Here is a 16978-nt window from a genome sequence, read left to right as displayed (position 1 = left end):
TAATTTGTTTGTGTTAAGAGTAAACTGGCAGCCTATTGTGAATTGGTTCAGTAACTGACCTCCTCAGAAGATAATAGAATTAGAAAATAATGAAGTTCTGAACTGACAAGCCAGGTTTTACTCTGGGACTTGACTTATTCAGTATTAACATCTTAAGTGCCAATAATACTATCTAATGTTAACTATCTTTTTTTAAAACTCTGCAATTACTGGAGGTTTGGCTGTTGGAGGAGAAAATTAGAATGTTAAAGCACAGTGACCGATTTGCGTTAATCTTAAAGCACATTTTTCATTCTGCCATAATGCAGCATTCAGTTTCCCTCAAAGCATAAATGCAAATTGTTGTCTTGTAAAGCAAAACAAAACTTGCTTGAATTGTGCTTTCTTTACACTCTGCTGTTCAGAATCTGAATTGAGATGAGAGCAACAGTTAATCCTGTCTTCATATGTTCGTAAATCCACATGAATTAAATAACAAATTGTGACTACATGGTGTTCAGACTTCTCACAAATGCATGATTTGACACACAATTCTTGAAAAGCAAGCCATTGCATGGAAAGTGCAATACAAAATGGCTGTCTGTATTAGCCTTTATTCTATATAAAAACAAACAAATTATATCAACATGATTCAGAATTATTGCAGTTGAAATTATTGATATGCAACACCATTTGGAATTGAAGAACGAGCCCATTTATGTAAAAGCTGTGGGATTTTGGGGACGGGGTGGACAGTGGGCAAAAAGATACTACTTATTTTCTAGCTTTTGAAATTATCTCCCTTCCAAATGGCTGCCCTTGTTCTATCCAAGTGCAACCAGCTTTGGTACTGTGCATGATTGTGTTATTTTTAAATGCTCCCACTTGCTGTTTTTCTCCCCGTGTGAGGTCTTGGGAGAAGTGCAGCGCAGCAGGAGCAGTTTTGAAAGTCTATTTCAAAGAAAAAGGACTGTAAAAGCCCAAGCATTTCTAAACCATTGGGTCTCTCACTTCTACAATGTCAGAACTTCTGCTTCAGGTACAAACTGCACATTGAATGGGAGCCTAAGTCCAGGATGGGGGAAGAGGGCATGACTGGGAGGGTGAGAAGGAGTAAGTGGCTACAACCTGCAGGCCAAGGATTGGAGAGAGGCAGCAACTCTCAGACTGGGGAGGGAGAAGCCTGAAACTTGGAAATTGCTTTACATAGGAATCAATTTCAAAATATATCTCATAACCAAAGAATACAAGTGCTCGAACTTGCTGACATAAAAGCAAAGCAACATTAAATCGGGACTTAATGTAGCTAAAAGGCAACAAGTAAGCTGCTGTTCGTGAGACGGCGAAGTAGGGCAGCTGAGAGCGGAATTCTGGGAGACATCACCGCAGTCATCACTAAATGGGAGACCTCCGCAGCGCACCCTCTCTCATCCAATCACAGTGCAGCAAAGACATCACTGAGAGGCATTCTGGGAGATGGTACTGCAGTCACAACGATTGGTCTGAAAATCGCAGAGGGACTAGAATGAGGGAGTGATTGATAAAGAAATGTATGAAGCATGTAAGACTGGAATGGCAATAGTCAAGGAGGGCTTCGACATGCACATTGATTGGCCAAATCAGGTTGATAGAGGCAGTCTTGAAGAGGAGTTCATAAAACTCATCCATGATAACTTTCTTGAACAACATGTTACTGAACCTACAAGGAAGCATGTGCAAGCTTTGATTTGGTCCTCTGTTATGAGACAGGTAAAATTAATGATCTTGCAGTTAAGGATCCTCTCAGAGTGATCACCGTATGATCGAATTTCAAATACAAATGGTGGGTGAAATAGTATTATCTAAAGCCAGGATGTTATGCTTAAACAAGGAAGACAATAATAGCATGAGGAAGGAGTTGGCTAAATTAGATTGGGTGCACAAGTTATATGATGGAAGAGTTAAGGAACAGTGGAGGACTTTCAAAGAGATATTTTACAGTGCTCAAGGAAAGTATATTCCAATCAAAAATAATAATAGAAAGGGTAGGGTGAGCCAGCCTTGGATAACCAAGGAAATAAAGGAAGGCATCAAATTAAAAGCTCAAGTTTACAAAGTAGCCAAGAGTAGTGGGAAACAGGAAGATTGAGAAAACTTTAAAAAGCCATAAAGAACAGCAAAGTACGCAAGAAAGAAAGGAAAAATAGATTATAAATGCAAACTAGCAAAGAGTGTAAAAATAGGTCTGAAAAGTTTTTGTAAATGTATAAAATGGAGAAGAGTGCATAAAGTGGATGTAGGTCCCTTGCAGGATGAGAAAGGGGAATTAATAATGGTTAATGCTGAAATGGCTGAGGCGTTGACTAACTGTTTTGTGTCAGTTTTCACAGTGGCAGATGTGTCTAACATGCTAAAGAATGACACTAAGGATACGATGGGAGGTGAGGACCTCAATTCAATTGTTATCACTAAAGGGGTACTGTTGAGCAAACTTGATGGTCTAAAGGTAGATAAGTCCCCTGGTCCTATGGTGTCAGTAATAATTTACCAAAGTTGCTGGACTCTGGACAGGTCCCGGCAGACTGGAAGACAGTGAATATTATGTCGCTGTTTAAAAAAGGGTGTAGGCAAAAGGTAGGTAACTATAGGCCAGTTAGCTTAACATCTGTAGTTGGGAAAATGCTGGAAGCCATCATTAAAGAAGAAATAGTGAGACAACTGGATGGAAAGGTTTCCATCAGGCAGTCGCAGCATGGATTCAGGAAGGGAAGGTTGTGTTTGACAAACTTACTGGGGTTCTTTAAGGATGTAACAAGTGCCACGGGTGGTGGAAAACAGGTAAAAACAATGACTGCAGATGCTGGAAACCAGATTCTGGATTAGTGGTGCTGGAAGAGCACAGCAGTTCAGGCAGCGTCCAAGCAGGTGCATGTTGTATACGTCGATTTCCAGAAAGTGTTCGATAAGGTGCTGCATAAAAGACTTATCCCTAAGATAAGAATGCTTAAGAGTTGCAGGGAATGTACCAGCATGGATAGACGACTGGTTAACCAATAGAAAGCAGAGAGTTGGGATAAATAGGTGTTTCTGTGGTTGGAGATCAGTGGTGAGTGGGGTGTCGCAGGAGTCTGTGCTGGGCCTGCAACTGTTCATGATATATATAAGTGATTTGGAAGAGGAGACTGAGTGTAACATATCCAAGTTTGCTGCTGACACTAAATTGAGTGGAAAGGTAAACTGGGCAGGGGATGTGGAGTGTCTGCAGAGAGATTTAGATAGGTTAAGTCAGTGGGCAAGGGTCTGGCAGATGGAGTACAATGTTGGTAAATGTGAGATTATCTACTTTGCAATTAAAAGTAGTAGGTCAGAGTATTATTTAAATAGTGAAACGTTGCAGCATGCTGTTGTACAGAGGGACTTAGGAGTGCTCAGACATGAATTGCTAAAGGTTGGTTGATTTACAGGTGCAACAGGTAATCAGGAAAGCAAACGGAATATTGGCTTTCATTGTAGAGGAATTAAATTTAAGAGCAGGAAGGTTCTGCTGCAATTGTACAAGGTGTTGATGAGGTCACACCTGGAGTATTGTGTGCAGTTGTGGTTTCCTTATGTGAGGAGGGATATATTGGCTTTGGAGGCAGTGCAGAGGAAGTTCACCAAGTTGATTCTGGAGATGAGGGAATTACCCTATGAGGCAAGGTTGAACTGTCTGGTACTCTACTCCCTAGAATTAGAAGAATGAGAGGGGATTTTATAGAAACATGTAAAATTATGAAAGGGACAGAGAAGATAGAGGCAGGCAAGTTGTTTCCACTGATGGGTGAAACCAGGACTGCGGTACGTGGCCTCAAGATTAGGGGAAGTAAATTTAGGACAGAGATGAGGAGCAACTGGTTTTTCCAGAAAGTAGTGTTCTGAGGAATTCTCTGCCCAAGGAAGCATTAGAGGCAGCTTCATTAAATATATAATAGAGGTTTACAAAATTATGAGGGATAAATAGACAAAGTCTTTTCCCTGTGGTCGGGGAATCCAGAACTAGAGGGCATAGGTTTAGGGTGAGAGGGGAAAGATATAAAAGAGACCTAAGGGGCAACTTTTTCATGCAGAGGGTGGTACGTGTATGGAATGAGCTACCAGAGGAAGTAGTGGAGGCTGGTACAATTGCAACATTTAAGAGGTATTTGGATGGGTATATAAATAGGAAAGGTTCGGAGGGATATGGGCCTAGTGCTGGCAGGTGGGACTAGATTGGGTTGGGATATCTGGTCGACATGGACGGGTTGGACCAAAGGGTCTGTTTCCGTGCTGTACATCTCTATGACTCTATTCAAGATGCAGTTGGATGGGTGTTTGCATGGTATAGGAATTGAGGGTTATTGGGATAATGCAGGTAAGGAGGAGACAATGGATAGATCAGCCATGATCTTAATGAATGGCAGAGCTACTCCTGCTTCTGTGAACCTAATTGGTACTTAGGACTTCAGTCCTAGACTATGATGGCCACTCTCCGATAACACTTATCATTATGCTTGAGTAAAATCTTGATAACCCTATAATTTGCCACTGCTTTTTGTGGCTTCAGGAGCAGTTCAGGTAGCCTTGGTTGTGACATACTGAAAACAAGAAATGCTGGAGATCACTTGGTCAGGCAGTATCCGTGGAGAAAGAGCAAGCTAACATTTGAGTATATAACTCTTGTCAGAGCTGATGTGAAGTGTGGAGGGGCCAACATTTATGCAACACTTGTGGTGGGGGAGGTGGTGGCATGCTGGGGGAGAAAGGGTGTTGATAGAGCAGATTAACTGATCGGAATGTGAGATTGGCAGAACAGCGTGTCTAATTGCCATACTGGAAAGAACAGACAGTCTCACTGGGGTGGGGGAGGAGAGACAGAGGACACGGTAACAGCATTTAACAAGTAAAGCTAAAAGAAAGGAAAGGAATGGGAGTGGGTTCACAATCTGAAGGTGTTGAACACAGCATTAAGTCCAGAATGGTGATTGTAATGTACTTGTTCTTGAGTTGTTGTACCTCTGCCCTTCTGTAAAGTGTTTAACTCAAGCCTAGTGGGTTTGCAAGGGATGCCAGTTGGCTTAATTGAAATATTTTACTCTTTTTTTTATTCATTCATGGGATGTGGTGAGGCCAGTGTTTGTTGACTGACCCTAACTGCCAAGACAGCACTTACAAGTCAACCACACTGCTGTGGGTCTGGGGTCACATGTCGGTCAAAACAGATAAAGATTGCTAAATGCTTTCCCTAAAGTACATTACTTAGTCATATTGGTCTTATGTCACAAAAACAGAAATTGCTAGAAACGCTCAGCAGGTCTGGCAGCATCTGTGGAGGGAGATCAGAGTTAACGTTTTTGATCCAGTGATCCTCAGAATACCGGACCCAAAATGTTGCCAGACCTTTTCCAGCAATTTGTTTTTGTTTCTGATTTACAGCATCCACAGTTCTTTTGATTTTTGTTAGGTTTTATGACAATTGACCATGGTTATATGGTCACCATTGGGCTAACTTTTTATTTTTTTTTCCGATTCCAATTTCACTATCTGCCATGGTGGGCTTCAAGCTGATGTCTCCAGAGCATTGGTTTGGATTTCTGAATTACTAGTCCAGTGATGGTATCACTATGCTACCTCTCTCCTATATACTGTTTAAAGGGTACTTGTATCAGATAGAGATGTGTGGCATTGGTTGAATTGCATTTTCCATGTAAGCACTCCAAGGTTTTTGAGTGCCATGTGAACAGAATTGGATATTGATTCAGAGATGGATTTTAACAGGGCCCTTAACTAAGGAGAGGGAGATGAAGTGATTTATGTATGGCATTCCAGGCTGCTTAACCCAGACACTTTAAGCCATAACTCTCAATAATGGGGTCACAATGTGACAGTAATGAAAAGTTTGGTTTCAGGTGAGTTTGGTTGAGATGATTATTAAAGGTGGTTAAAGAAGGAAATAGCTATGCAGCTATTTGAAAACTTAGCTGAGAATTTTAGATGCAGATTAAACTGAGACAGGAACAAAAATATGTCAGTGAACACTGGGATACTGGTTGAGCAGAACATGATTCAGGATACAGTCGAGTTAAGTGTGCTGACATTTACAGTTGGTGCTAAATAGGAGGCCAATCAGGATAGCATTGAAATAGTCCAATACCAAAACTGTCCAGTTTCTTTCCATTACTGGACTTTGATCATGAGTACCAAATGTAAGCTGTTTGTGCTGAGACCATGTGAAGGCCAAAGAAATTTACAATCCAAGCAGAGGTTACTTGTTGATATAAGTGTGGAAGTTGACATCCATCACACAACTCATCAATCTTTAGTAATTTGATTTTAAACGTTTATTAAAGCTGTGGAATGGTTATAGTACAAAATGAGGTCACTTCACCTTTTGTTTGTGCTGCCTGTCTGCCAGAGCAGCTTTGTTTCTTCGACTTCCTGACTTTGTCATATAGTCATACAGCATGCAAACAGGCCTTCAGTGCAACCAGTCTGTGCTGAACATAGACTCAAACTAAACTAGTCCCATCTGCCTGCTCTGGGCCCATATCCTTCCAAACCTTTCCTGTTCATGTATCTATCCAAATGTCTTTTAAATGTTGTAATTGTACCCAAGTCCACTTCCTCAGGGAGTTCATTGCACACACAAACCCTCACACCCCCATGTGTAAAAACAAATCTGCCTCATCTTTTTTTAAATCTCTTTCCTCTAACCTTAAAAAATATATACCCCCAGGTCTTGAGAACCCCCATCTTAGGGAAAAGACAACAATGATTAACTCTATCTATACCCCTCATAATTTTATAAACTATTATCAGGTTGCGTCTCGACCTCCTACACTCCAATGAAAAAAGTCCCAGCCTTTCTTCATAATTTAAACCCTCCTTACCCTGCAACGTCCTGGTAAATCTCTTCTATATCTTCTCCAGCTTAATAATATCCTTCCTACAACTTGGCGACCAGAGCTGGACACAGTTGTCCTTGTAAGACAGCTTTTTTTCTTCAGATAATTATCCAAATCGCTTTTGAAAGGCAGTGTTGAATCTGCCTCTGTCAAACTCTTAAGTCCATTCTAGACCCTATGCACTCAATGCTTGAAATTGTTTTGTCTCATGATGTCCTTGCTGCTTTGGACAATTATTTTAGTCCCCGTTCTCTGATTTTTTACTCTTCTGTGAACAGAAACAGTATTACCCTGTCTACTCTATCCCAAACCCCTTGTGCAAATTTTCTGACCAAGTTGTATTGCCCTCATCATCCAGATATGTTGATTCTAACTGAGAATGTGAATATTTGAAAGATTAGATGAAATTGTATTTCTTTCTCTGGAACCAAAATGTTATGTTTTGGTGTGCAGTTTTTTTTTGCTGAGTTTTCCTGTTATTAATTAGGCTTTATTATGACTTACTTATTAGTTAGTCACTACCGATGAGGAGAAATTAAGGATCAATTGGCTCAAATTGCCTTTAGTAAGTTTTGCCAGGAGTGCATGATAACTGTTTTGAGGATCCTTTCCAGCTGTGAAACAAAGCCTTAACCAGAGTGAGCACCTTGTGTTTTCAATTGTGCAAGGGCACTTTCTAAGTGCCATCTGCCACCACAAGTGGTACGCCGGTATGTATTTCACTAAAGCAGCTGTGGCACGTTATTCAAATATTCAGTACACAATCCCAAGGTCAGACTGTTCCTGACCATTTTTGCCACCTAAATGAAAAGCCCCATCTATTGGGTTATTTAGGAATTACTTGAATTTCAATATCAAGTGGGAATCCAAGTTGGTGATTTGAATATTTATTCCTGAAGTGGTGGGGTGCCAAACAAGTCTTTCATTCAAATCAGTTACGTAAAATGCAGTCACAGTATTGCATAACCGGTTCACTTGTGAGACAATAAGCTGCCAATGTTATGATGTGATTTGCATTGAGTTAAATGTGCAAACTGCTTTTCAATCGTGGAAATGTTTTTCGATTGTCTTGTGTTGCTTGTTTTGTTTGTACAGGTTTTAGACAACATGTAGGTTCAAAATAATATGAATACTGGCAAATGATCAAAGTTTGTGAGAAGATTTGTAGCTCGGGTGCTCGTTGTTGTGGTTCTGTTCGCCGAGCTGGGAATTTGTGTTGCAGACGTTTCGTTCCCTGTCTAGGTGACATCCTCAGTGCTTGGGAACCTCCTGTGAAGCGCTTCTGTGATATTTCCTCCGGAGGAACACACATTCCCAGCTCGGCGAACAGAACCACAACAATTGGCAAATGATCTTTACCACTTAATCCATATTGGGGTCTGAACTTTATACCATATTCATTCATAGCTTAATTCAAGAACTGAAAGTTATATATCCACATTTGATACCAAATGAGAAGGGATAATAAGTTGGCTGGATAGGAGAAGAAAATTACAAAGTTTCAGATCACACATTTTATATCTGAGAAGACAACTTTATCTAGTTTCTTCATGTTCAGAGACTACAGAAGAACAAAATAACTTTTGTTTCATGTAGACGTCATCACTAAAAGTTAGTCTGCAGGTTTTTAAGTAATCAAGAGTGCTGCAGAACATCAAGCATTGGAGGCTCAAGTTTCTCATCTTGCATTTTTTTTCATCTTCCACTTTTCTTCCGTATCTCCTTGTTGTCAGCTGTCTTCCAGTTTCTCACCATTCTTAGTCTGACTGACCGTGACTGAGATTTTTGATTTAACGGAATCAAAGTTTCCAGTTCACTTGAGAAAACATTATTATACCAGCTGTGATATTGGCTGTTGAATATAAATGAGTTGAGATATCTACTTCAAAATAAAGATAATATATTTTGATAGTTGTGCTGACACTTCAGATTATTTAGCAATGGTTGTTAAAGTGCCTTTATTTCTCTGACATTGAAGTGACCTTTGTTTTCATGAGTTGGCTTCTGTTTAATGTATCCCTAGCTGACTCAGCAGACAGCTGATTCCTATTTTAATGTGTGACAGTGATGCCTGCACTTAACCCATATGCCTCACATGCGATGTGTGCTGAAGATTTGTGTTCTAATCTACAACAGATTATTTCCTGCTGTTCTGAAATGTCTTCACAATGTAGATACTAGTGTTAACATTATGAGTTAAAGCATCCAAATTGTATACTTTTGGTTTGTGCTACAAATGCATATTTTAGCAAGAAAGCAGCACGAATCTCATTGCTATTTAAAAACGGTCTTAAAATTATTTGCTCGGTGTAACAATACATCTTAAAAGTTTTAAGTAATTCAGTGTTTTTTATTGACACATGGGACATGGGCGTCACTGGCTGGCTAACATTTATTGCCCATTCCAATTTGCCCTTCAGAGTGCTGCCTTGAACTGCTGTAGCCCATGTGCTGTAGGTTGACCCACAATGCCCCTAAGAAGTGAATTCCAGGAATTTGACCCTGCGACAGTGAAGGAATGGTGATATATTCCCAAGACAGAATAGTGAGCGGCTTGGAGGGGTACTCGCAGGTGTTGGTGTTTTCATGTATCTCCAACCTTGGCCTTCTCGATGGAAGCGGTTGTGGGTTTGGAAGGTGCTGTCTAAGGATTTTTGAATTTCTGCTCTGTATCTTGTAGATAGTACACACTGCTGCTACTGAGTATCAGTAGTAGAGGGATACTTGTGCATTTGGTACCAGTCAAACGTGCTGCTTTGTCCTGGATGAATTCGAGCCTCTTGAGTGCTGTTGAAACTGCAGGGAGTAAGACATAAGACATACAAGCAAAAATTAGGCCATTCAATTCATCAAGTCTGCTCCAACATTCGATCATGGCTGATAGATTTTTCAACCCCATTTTCCTGCTTTCTCCCTGTAACCTTTGATCCCCTTGGCAATCGGGAATTTATCTATCTCTGTTTTAAATATATTCAATGCTCTGGCCTTCACAGCCTTTTATGGACCTGAGGGGACAGACTTGGAGTAAAAGCAATGAATTCCAGAGATTCACCACTCTCTGGTTAAAGAAGATTTTCCTTATCTCCATTCTAAAGGGTCTTCCCTTTACTCTAAGTCTCTCCCCTCAGGTCCTCTTCTCTTCTGCCAATGAAACATCTCCTCAATGTCCAATCTGTCCAGGCCACTCAGTGTTCTGTAAGATTCCCCTCATCCTTCTAAACCCCATCACATATAGTCCCAGAGTCTTCAGATGTTCCTCATATGTTAAGCTTTTCATTCGTGGGATCATTCTCGTGAACCTCCTCTGGATTGGGTCCAGGGTCGGTACATCCTTTCTGAGTTATGGGGCTCAAAATTGCTCGCAATACTCCAAATGTGGTGTGACCAGAACTTAAGAAAGCCTCAGAAGTACATCCCTGCTTTTACATTCTAGTCCTCTTGAGATGAGTGACAGAATTGTATTTACCTTCCTAACTACTGACTCAACCTGCAAGTTTACCTTAAGAGAAACTTGGACTAGGACTCCCAAGTGTCTTTGCACTTCAAAGTCCGTGCCTCTGTTCTTCGTACCAAAGTGCATGGCCTCACACTTTTCCGCTTTGTATTTCATTTGCCACTTCTTTGTGTTACGACACAATGGTGAACCCTTCGATTAATTAAACCAAACATCCAGAAAAGCCCACCTCACCTCATAATCTGTTAAATATGAGTGACAGAAAATACCCAAGTTCCACCACTTAAAGAATATTAATTTATTCTTCAACTCTAAGAGTGAACATTAAACAACAGCTGTTCAGAACTCTAAGTCTCCCTTTCTCTTAGCTGCTTATTATCTGCCGTGATCTCTATAATAATATACTGTTCCAATAAAACATTTACAAAAATTACGTCAATTTGCTGTCAAAACCATATAGTGGCTGTCGTCACTGGTGTCTTTCTTCTTCTGGCTGAAGACCTCCTCAGTTGTTGTCTTTTTTTGATTGCGAATATGTCTCATATGAAAAGGTACCTTTGATAGAGTGTTTCAAATGGCAGTTGCTCTGTCTGACTTTCAAACTGCCTGCCTTTTCTATTGGCAAAATATTAAATTCAAACTCAATTGGGTTTTAGTATCCTGGGGCATAATTTAAACTGGTTGTTGTCAAAACAGCAATAAACTCAGGTATCCATTTCACAGCCAAATGTTACATATTTTTAATTTTCCAGTACACTCAAAGAGCAAGCTAGTCATGTAACAGATGTTTGTAAGTTCTCTGTACAAAGCAATATTCACTCTGTCTTAAACTTACAGTACACGCCCTCAACTTTGTAACATTTTCCCACTCTCCTAACCTGTCTAAATCTTTCTGCCTGCTCAATACTACCTGCCTCTCCACCTATCATCTGCAAACATGGCTAAAGTGCTGAGTTCCTTCATCTAGGTCGTTAATGTATAAAGCAAAAAGTTGTGGACCCAATACTGACCTTTGTAGAGCACCACTAGTAATTGGCTTCCTTCCTAAGAATAACCCTTTTATCCCCGCTCTCTGCCTTCTGCCAGACAACCAATCTTCTATTTGTGATAGTACCTTGAGTCTGATATCATGGGCCGTTCTCTTACTCAGCAGCATCCTGCATGGCACCTTATAAAAGGCCTTCTAGAAGTCCAGATAGGTAACATCCATTGGCTCTCCTTGGTCTAACCTGCTCATTACCTCAAAGAATTCCAACAGATTTGTCGGGCATGACCTCCCCTTGATGAAACCATGCTGACTTTGCCCTATTTTACCATGTACTTGCACATATTCAGAAATTTCATCCTTCACAATGGGCTCCAAAATATTACGAGCAACTGAGGTCAGGATAATTGGCCTATAACTTCCTGTCTTTGCCTTACTCCCTTCTTATTTCGTCAGGAGATGAGTTACTCACTGCAGTCTCTAGCCTCTGACCTGCTGTAGTAGTCAGTATTTATGTGGAAAGCCCAGTTGGATTACTAGTCAATGGTAACCCTCAGGGTGTTGATATTGGGGAATTTGGTAATGATAACACCATTGAAAGTCATAGGGCCATGGTTAGATTGTCTGTTATTGGAGATGAGAGTGTGGTTCTGGAAAAGCATAGCAGGTCAGGCAGCATTAGAGAAGCAGGAAAATCGATGTTTCGGTCAAAAATCCTTCTTCAGGAATAAGGCTGGGAGCCTCGGGTGGAGAGATAAATAGAAGGGGGTGGGGCTAGGGGAAGATAGCTGAGGGTGCATTGGAGTGTTATTGGAGATGGTCTTTGCCTGATTTTTGTGTGGTGCAAATGTTACTTGCCACTTATCAGACCAAACCTGGATATTGTCCAGACATTGTTACATTTGAACATGGACTGCTTCAGTATCTGAGGAGTCTTGAATGGTGCAGAATATTGGGCAGTCACGAGCAAACATCCCCCACTTCTGACCTTTTGATGGAGGAAAGGTCATTGAAGTAGCTGAAGATGGTTGGGTCTCTGATACTATCCTGAGAAACTTCTGGAGCAGAGATGACTGTCCTCCAACAACCACAGCTGTCCTCCTATGTTTCAGGTATGACTCCAATCAGCTGAGGGTTTGCCCCGATACCCATTCATTCCAGTTTTGCTTGAGCTCCTTGATGCCACGCCTGGTCAAGTGCGGTCTTGATGTCACAGGCTGTCACTAACGCTCGCATATATCTGTTGCAATCTCTGTTAAGATAAGGCACATGAAAATTTCAGATTTCTCTTTAAAGCTAACAAATCTGAAATACTTCAGTTGACTGCACGGCTAGTTTTTAGTGCATAGTGATGCCAACCGTGTGCGTTAAATTCCTGCAATGACTGAGGATATAAAGAAGGACTCTCCTCATTCTCTTCCCTCTCCTGAGGTATTCCAAGGTCTCATTGTTCAGCAACATTCCCTAGCAGCTTTACCATTAAGTGTTTAAGACCTGCTAAGATTTGCTTTCCCAAAATGTAGCACCTCATTAATGTGAGAGCTACTTCATGGTCCGGGAGGATGGCAACTTTAGTTTTTCATAGGGAAGAATGTAACTTAATCTGAAAATGGTTTCTCTCTCCTCTTTCCATGTAAATACAATAGCTTTGTATAAAAATAGAAATGTTAGTTGTTTATCCTTGATCCCAATTTCCTTCAGTCTTAGAAATGAAGAGGTGAATTATGATACACTGTTTACAGCTCGCTACCTATGAAATCCTTCTGGGACACTGGGAGATTTAGGATCTACTCCTGATATACTCAAAGGCTGTGATCATTATCTCAATGTAAAAAGCCTTGCACTTTCAGTTCAGCGATTCTGCCTTTCATTTCCAAGGCTCATTGCCAGGCAGGCTACTGAACAGATCACACAATCCCCTCATGCAAAACAAATTTAAAGTCCAGTTCCAAAATGTGATAATTTTACAAACCTCTTAATTGTAACTCTAAAAGTGGGGATAAGTATTTTCGTAAGCTGAAAGTATGTAACATATAAACAGAAGTGTATATATACTCTGGAAGAGACTCTGAACAATTTGTAAGCTTTATTTAATACAACACTCATTCTTTGCAATATGAGATGGCTAGGAGTTCTCAGCTAATACTCTTAGTTTTAGGTGAGTATGATACAGAATTGGGTGTACAATAGTGGCTTTTCCAAACTTGCCAACAGTAAAAGTACCAGTTTTAAATTCTTGTTTCAAATCTGTCCATGACCTGTCCACTTCCTAACTATCTAATCTCCTTAAACACACAACGCATATGTTATTCATATCCCTTTAATTCTGGTCTCTTGAGTATTTTGTATTTCAATTTACCCACCATTGTCGCTGTATCTTCAGGTATAAGAGAGAGGGTGGTGGTGGAGGGTTGCTTTTCAGACTGGAGGCCTGTGAGCAGCAGAGTGCCGCAATGATCGGTGCTGGGTCCACTACTTTTTGTCATTTATATAAATGATTTGGATGTGAGGTATAATTAGTAAGTTTGCAGAAAATGCACCAAAATTGGAGGTGTAGTGGACAGTCAAGAAGGTTACCTCAGATTACAATGGAATCGTGAAAGATGGGAAGTGGGCTGAGGAGAGGCAGATGGAGTTTAATTCAGATAATTGTGAGGTGCTGCATTTTGGGAAAGCAAATCTTAGCAGGTCTTATACACTTTATGGTAAACTGCTAGGGAGTGTTGCTGAACAAAGAGACCTTGGAATGCAGGTTCATAGCTTCTTGAAAGTGGAGTCGTAGGTAGCTAGGATAATGAAGGAGGTGTTTGGTATGCTTTCCTTTATTGGTCAGAGCATTGAGTACAGGAGTTGAGAGGTCATGTTGCGGCTGTACAGGACATTAATTATGCCACTGTTGGAATATTGCGTGCAGTTCTGGTCTCCTTCCTGTTAGAAGAATGTTGTGAAACTTGAAATGGTTCAGAAAAGATTTACAAGGAGTTTCTAGGGTTGGGGGATTTGAGGTATAGGGAGAGGTTGAATAGGCCGGGGCTGTTTTCCCTGGAGCATTAGAGGCTGAGGGCAACCTTGTAGAGGTTTATAAAATCATGAGGGGCATGGATAGGATAAATAAACAATGTCTTCTCTCTGGGGTGGTAGAGTCTAGAACTAGAGGGCATAGGTTTAGAGTGAGAGAGGAAGGATATAAAAGAGACCTCAGGGGCAACTTTTTCACTCAGAGAGTGGTGTGTATATGGAATGAGCTGCCAGAGGAAGTGGTGGAGGCTAGTACAATTGCAACATTTAAAAGGCATCAGGATGGGTATATGAATAGGAAGGGTTTGGAGGAATATGGGCCGGGTGCTGGTAGGTGGGACTAGACTTGACTAGATTTAAACCTGCTGTTTCCAGATCTCCTCTCTTGTTTTGGGAGTAAAAGCAATTTTTTTCAACCGAGTACTGAATATTAGACTATTAAGCTAGATGGAATTCAAAATAATGAAAACCAGTATCATGTTTTTTAGATTCCCTACAGTGTGGAACAGGCCCTTCGGCCCAACCAGTCCACACTGACCCTCCGAAGAGTAACCCACACAGACCCATTTCCCTCTGTCTAATGCCCCTGACACTATGGGCAATTTAGCATGGCCAGTTCACCTGACCTGCACATCTTTAGACTGTGGGAGGAAGCTGGAGTACCTGGAGGGAACCCACACAGACACTGGGAGAATGTGCAAACTCCACACAGTCACCCAAGACTGGAATCGAACCTGGGACCCTGGTGCTGAGAGGCAGCAGTGCAAACCACTAAGCCACCGTGCCATGTTGTTGAATTACCTTTGGAAAATGAGTGCAGTCAGAGTAAAGCAAAAGTGTGTCTGCAGGAATGAATTTGTCTGCAGTGTGTGCTGCATAATTTTAAATTTCTGTTATTACTAGTCTAACTAGTCCAAAGGTGTATATGATAAAATACTGAAAAATCAGCTGCTATTCGATTTATTTTTGATTAAGAAATTCGACAAAATATTGGAAGCTAACAATGAAAGACATTTCAGAAATATACACATATTAAGTTTTCTATTAATAATTAGTATAAGTAGCTGTATTGCATTAATGTATTGAGTAAATCAAACAAACTCAATATGAAAGTTTGCAGATAAAAGAGATTTTTTATGTTTACAGAATCTAAGCCAATTTAAACAAAAATATCCTTGTGTTAATGCTGGGATTTTATAATGTTTAATGTAGTAACCCACAATCCTCTTCAATCAACGCAATGGTATTGAGACACTAGTTTCATTATATTTTGCTTAAATTGATAATATGTATGTTTTCTTATCCCTTTCTGGGTATATTTTGAACATTAGAGATGGCTTCATGAAAAGGCTAAATTAACTTGGGTATTTAACTTTTGGTAAGTCATTTTTACAACAGATGGAGTAATGTTTCAAAGTTGACCTATGATAGAGTAGTACAGATGGGAAGCCATTATTTGGAAATTTGTCATTTTCAGGAAGAATATGTGTAAGTCATGATGATACAATGACAGAAAAGTAGGAAAGATGATACAAAGATAGATGGTGAGGCAGATGGTAAGGATATCTCCAGAGGTACATAGATTGAGCAAGTGGGCAACAATTTGGCAGATGGAATATAATATGGGAAAATGTGAGGTTATGCACTTCGGCAAGAAGAATAGAAGAGTTGAATAGTTAAATGGGGAAAGAATGCAGAAAACTACAGCACAGAGGTATTTGGGAATAAAGAAAGGGGCACTCTTAGGAGTGTAATGTAGGCTCCCAAACAGTTAGCAGGCAATTGAGCAGATCTGCAGTCAATTCAGTGAGGCATTAAAAAGAATAAAAGGGTTATTATATTATGGGATTTTAACTATTCTAACATTAATTTGGATAACCATAGTGTAAACGAGAGGGCATAGGTTTAATGTGAGAGGGGAGAGATTTAAAAGGGACCTGAGGAGCAACCATTTCACGCAGAGTGTGGTGTGTGTATGGAACGAGATAACAGAGGAAGTGGTGGAGGTTGGTACAATTACAACATTTACAAAGGCATTTGGATGGATATATGAATGGGAAGAGCTTAGAAGGATATAGGCCAAATGTTGGCAAATGGGATTAGGTCACATTGGGATGTCTGGTCGACAAGTTGGGCCAAAGAGTCTGTTTCTGTGCTGTATGACACTATGACTCTGTTTCAAGCCTCTCAACAGGCTCAAGTTAAGGCCAGTTGCAAACACCAGAAAGAGCCTGGAAATCCAAACTGGTCACCCGTCCACTTCAAACACTACCTGCTCGCTTGTTGTAGGGGGAAGAAGCTGTTCTTTAATCTGTTGGGGCGGGCATCTTCATGCTTCCCCTTGCAAAAGTATTTCCTCATTCACACAAAAAAACTCTTTTAGTTTGAAGAAAATGGTTATTAATTAACTGTTTTGTATTCTCTCCTTCAGTGAAAATAGGCTGTGCATCTCTCATCATCCTTGTGATAGTTTATCATCCTTGGTGTTCTCTTTGTAAATGCAACTGTAATACGTTTTATAATACAATGCACATTATGTACATTGTATTATTGTCTGTTTTTAATTTTGTTCAGTTTGTTGGATATTAGTCAAAAATAGGAAACTATGATTTTTTTTTTACTCAAATACCTTAATTCTGATGC

At 40.3% G+C, this 16978-nt stretch overlaps 1 protein-coding gene across 2 annotated transcripts in view; it reads left to right on the top strand.

Moving 5' to 3' along the window:
- Positions 1 to 16978, top strand: part of mib1 (MIB E3 ubiquitin protein ligase 1) — a 151204-nt gene that overhangs the window by 114146 nt on the left and 20080 nt on the right. The gene's annotated exons all lie outside the window — the stretch shown is intronic.

The sequence above is a fragment of the Chiloscyllium punctatum genome, chromosome 5 (assembly GCF_047496795.1).
Source record: "Chiloscyllium punctatum isolate Juve2018m chromosome 5, sChiPun1.3, whole genome shotgun sequence".
In the NCBI taxonomy this organism is placed as follows: domain Eukaryota; kingdom Metazoa; phylum Chordata; class Chondrichthyes; order Orectolobiformes; family Hemiscylliidae; genus Chiloscyllium; species Chiloscyllium punctatum.
This window is presented reverse-complemented; position numbering and strand designations above follow the sequence as displayed.